The following is a 4,560-nucleotide window of genomic DNA, read 5'->3' on the forward strand; positions in this document are numbered from 1 at the left end:
CCGGTCCTTCTCTTCTCAATTCCCGCCTTGCGGCCGAGGGTTAGAGCTATTGACCAATAGGAGCGCGGCTGTTAGAAAGAAGTGGGCGTGGCGGTTTATGTGAAGTGGACAGTGATTGGTCGGCCGCATTAAAAGGTGGGGCTGAGCTATTGTGTGGTTCACTCGAGCTCCGGAACTACGAGTCCCAGAATTCTTGCTGTACATAGATTGTGAGAATCTGCTGGCAATGCATTCTGGTAGTTGTAGTTTGGTTGTGGATAGCGCCAATCGTGTGCTGTCTACTATTATATGTCGCCCCCCGTGGTCTGTGAGGGAGCAGGCTGTATTGGTGGAGGGGTTCACAGGGGGTGGCGGACTACAAGTTCCAGAATACTTGCAAATTGACAAGTTGGAATTTCAAGGGTGCGCCCTGTGCCCACAGTGTGTGGGAGGAGTCAGTACTGATTTAGGGAATGGCAACCAATCACAGAGCAACTTTTATATTGTATTCAAAAATGAAAGCTGCACAGTGATTGGTTGTTATGAACAACAGGGACAGTCTCTTTACATTTCCCAGTCTGTGCCTCTGGCTCTCAGGGCATGATGGGAGTTGTAGTTTTGCAATAGCAGAAGCATGAGAAACTCTTTAATAAAGCATCACCATAGTAACCCCTTCAGTACGCAGCATGTTTGGATTTTTCCTCCTCACTAGAGATGGGGGAATCTCGAGCACACGGGTCCGTCCGCACCAGCTGCTAAAGAAGTAGGATGCAGCCCTAGGGAGTTCTGGAAAACATGGATACAGCCTATGGCCTATGGTCACATCCATGTTTTCCAGGCAGCCTTAGGGCTGCATCCAACTTCTTCAGCCGCCGGTAATCAAATGTCTCACATGGGTTTGGACGGACCCCGACATGTTTGAGATTGGCTCCTCAGTTTCTGAAGCTATGACGCCGGGGCTACATGGCGAACCCCAGTGTTGTGACCAGGAATCACTGTGTATATGCCTGATCACATGACCCCTTGACAAGTGAATCAGGTCTCGCTGCGATCCATAGGCGGCCTCCACCCGCAGTTGCTGCACCGTATGGGTGAAGGGGTGGCGTGACAGGCAGCGAGATACAGACACCTGGGCATGCTGGTGGGATATGCAGTGTAGGCCCAGCATTAGGGGGCATTCACAAGGGAATTCACATTTTTTGCGGTTCTGTACTGGTACAGCTTTGCGGCTGTGTCAGTACAGTAGCACAAAGGCTTAAATTGATTCGGAGCTCCCTTCTTCCTAATGATACATGATGCCATGAGTTTCGTGATTTCGGGGAATGCCCCCTTACTCTTGTTTTGCCACACATTGGGCTGTATACATACATGTATCAGGTGCGGTCTGAGTGCTGAGAGACTGTCTGATCTCTGGGAGAAGCATGTAACTGTGCAGGGGTCTGACCGCCGTGGACCCTATCAGTCTGGAGAATGGTAATGGGGGGTCTCCCATGAGAATAGAGCAGCTGGTGGCGCATGTGTATCGTGCTCCATTCCTTCTCTGTGGTAGGCATGGAATGCTGTACATGGCTGATTCTGTGGCTCCCATAGAGAATGAATGGAGCAGCGAAGCACATGCAAGGCCTGCCCCTCTATTCTAATGTGTTACATATATTTGTCCAGTATTACAGGAGCATTTCTGTATGCTGTATGGTAGTATCTAGCTTCACAGTTTCACCAGGGCTTATTGTCGGAACCTCAGACGGTCCATCTGAAGTTAAAGGAGAAGTCCGGCAAATTTTTCAAATTAAAGTATTGTATTGTCCCCCAAAAGTTATACAAATCCCCAATATACACTTATTACAGGAAATGCTTAAAAAAGTGCTTTATTCCCTGCACTTACTACTGCATCAAGGCTTCACTTCCTGGATAACATGGTGATGTCACTTCCTGGATAACATGGTGATGTCACTTCCTGGATAACATGGTGATGTCACGCCCCAACTCCCAGAGCTGTGCGGGCTGTGGCTGCTGGAGAGGATGATGGCAGGGGACACTGAGGGACACAGGGCACTGGAGGGACACTGAGCATCCCTCTGCCATCATCCTCTCCAGCAGCCACAGCACGCACAGCTCTGGGAGTCTGGTCATGACATCACCATTTTATTCATGAAGTGACATCACCATGTTATCCAGGAAGTGACATCACCATATTATCCAGGAAGTGACATCACCATGTTATCCAGCAAGTGAAGCCTTGATGCAGTAGTAAGTGCAGGGAAAAAAAGCACTTTATGTGTATTTCCCGTAATAAGTGTATATTGTGGATTTGTATAACTTTTAGGAGGCAATACAATACTTTCATAAATTTTTAAGCCAGACTTCTCCTTTAACTGATGCAGACAGATACCTGACAGATCCCATTGACTTCAGTCGGGTCCATCAGGTTTCCGTCTGGTGTCCGTTTATTTTGCAGGATTTGAGCAGACAAAGCTACTGCTTTCAACGGAGCTTCCCGAACATATCCCCAGTGGAAATGTGTACCCAGCATTATTGGGTTCACATTTGTATAGTATAATGGTATTATTTATTTGTACAGTGTGATGGTATTTATTTGTTTACCATTATTTTTGTGTATAGTATGTTGCCATCAGCTGTATAGCTTGTTAATATTTATATGGTAATATTATTTATTCACTTTATAATGAGAGTTCTTACCATGCATGTGTGTGTGTATACACCAGATACGTATCTATGACTTCTTCCTTGGGTTTTCCAGAATTTCTCTGTCTCTTGTAGAATATATGGCCCCAAAGATTATAATGATAAATACAATTAAGTAAGTAAAAATAAAATCCCATTAATATGTATTGTCACACGTCACAAAACGTCTTTTGTTGGTAGAAAAATAAAAAAATAAAATACCAATAGTCCCTTTAATAAATAGAAACCAGACCAAGCTTTCAACTATTTATTTTTTTCTGTGATTTTCAGGTTTTATTAATAATTTTTTTGCATTTTTTCCATTCTTTTTTTCCATTGATGCACATAACACGTCTGCCACCATCACAGCGGGGCATTCGGTGTATAAATATATTTTCTCTATGTGATCATCCGGGATTTTTAAAAACCTGGCTAAGAGCTGGAATGCCTCCCTGCTGCTCCCCTACCTTGTTTTTCCCAGCAGAGCTGGCACTGATCACATCACATACATATTCGCCGCAACCTAGTAGGTGCCTTAGTGGTTGTCTGCATGTACAGCATGAAGCCAGTGATTGGCTGCAGTGTCACATGAACAATGTAAATGACATCACTGCAGGTCTGACAGAGAACACAAGGGCGGCGCTGGAATAGCAGGAATTTATAAGCAAGATTGTTTGTGTTTTTTTTGTTTATTTTTATGCTCATTTTAGCCAGATTACTATAATTCCAGACAACCCCTTTAAGTGCAATACTCAGTATATTAATCCATATATGCAATGTCGGACTGGGGTACCTTGGGCCCACCAGGGAATTTTATTCCAGGGGCCCACCCTTCATATACCAGATATAACCAGCGCCAAACCTTCACTTTACTATAGTGAGTTTGCACGGCATTGTGTATATATGACCATCAATGCTAGTTCACTGCTAGTAACTTGTCAGTCACTCTGCGAACAGGAGAAGTCCCATGAAAGTAACAAATCTCAGGAATAACGAAAGTATACTTACTCGAGCCCGTGCCCTCGTAGCGCTTCCTTAACCCCCTTAAGGACTGAGACAATTTTTGTGCTTTCGTTTTTTTACTCCTCATGTTTAAAAGGCCATAGCGCTTGAAATAGTTTTTTATTAAATACATTTTCATGCCGCTCATGTTTGTGTCCTAATCACATTCAGCGGCATACGTGCGTTTTTATTTGACATTTTTGGGTGGTTCTGCTTTCATCTTATGAAGAAGTCCTCTTTTATCTGCCTGGTCCGGGTCGATGTCCCTGCTTGATTTGTAAAACACCAAACACATATCCTGCTATGATTTCACAAAAAAAAAACATAACCGAAAAATGTCCCATAGGTGTTGCGTGTCGCCATTCTCCACTGACTGTAAGCTAACATCTGGTCACAGCGTTTTTGACCTGCAAAAATGCCATATTTCTGAAAAATGCCTAGTCTGAATACGGCCATATATTACATGAGAACATACCCCTCTGCCAAAGTTATTCACAGGATAAGGGATAACAACACCCATAGAGAATTATTGGAGCACTGTCCCCACTGTTTATTTGAGGGGAACATGTTCCCCACAATTTCGTGACCACTGGTACCCCAACCAATTAGCTTGATATCTATCCTGTGGATTTTAGGGAGGGGGGGGGGGCAGGTACCTAGGCCACACCTGGATGTATGTGTGTGGGGGTGCAATACTTTGTCTTGTCCCTGATAATGCCTACACACACAAGAGCCACCGGGTTGTGTATATATGATGTATATTTATGAGGGTGTCCATGTTGCTATGATATGCTATGATTGGTGTGACCCTGTCACTTGAAAAAAAACTCCCAACTCCCAAGCATAATAAATTACACCAAAGAACGCAAAATAAAGACACAACACAATGAAATCAGG

Source organism: Dendropsophus ebraccatus, chromosome 13 (assembly GCF_027789765.1).
Source record: "Dendropsophus ebraccatus isolate aDenEbr1 chromosome 13, aDenEbr1.pat, whole genome shotgun sequence".
Taxonomy (NCBI): domain Eukaryota; kingdom Metazoa; phylum Chordata; class Amphibia; order Anura; family Hylidae; genus Dendropsophus; species Dendropsophus ebraccatus.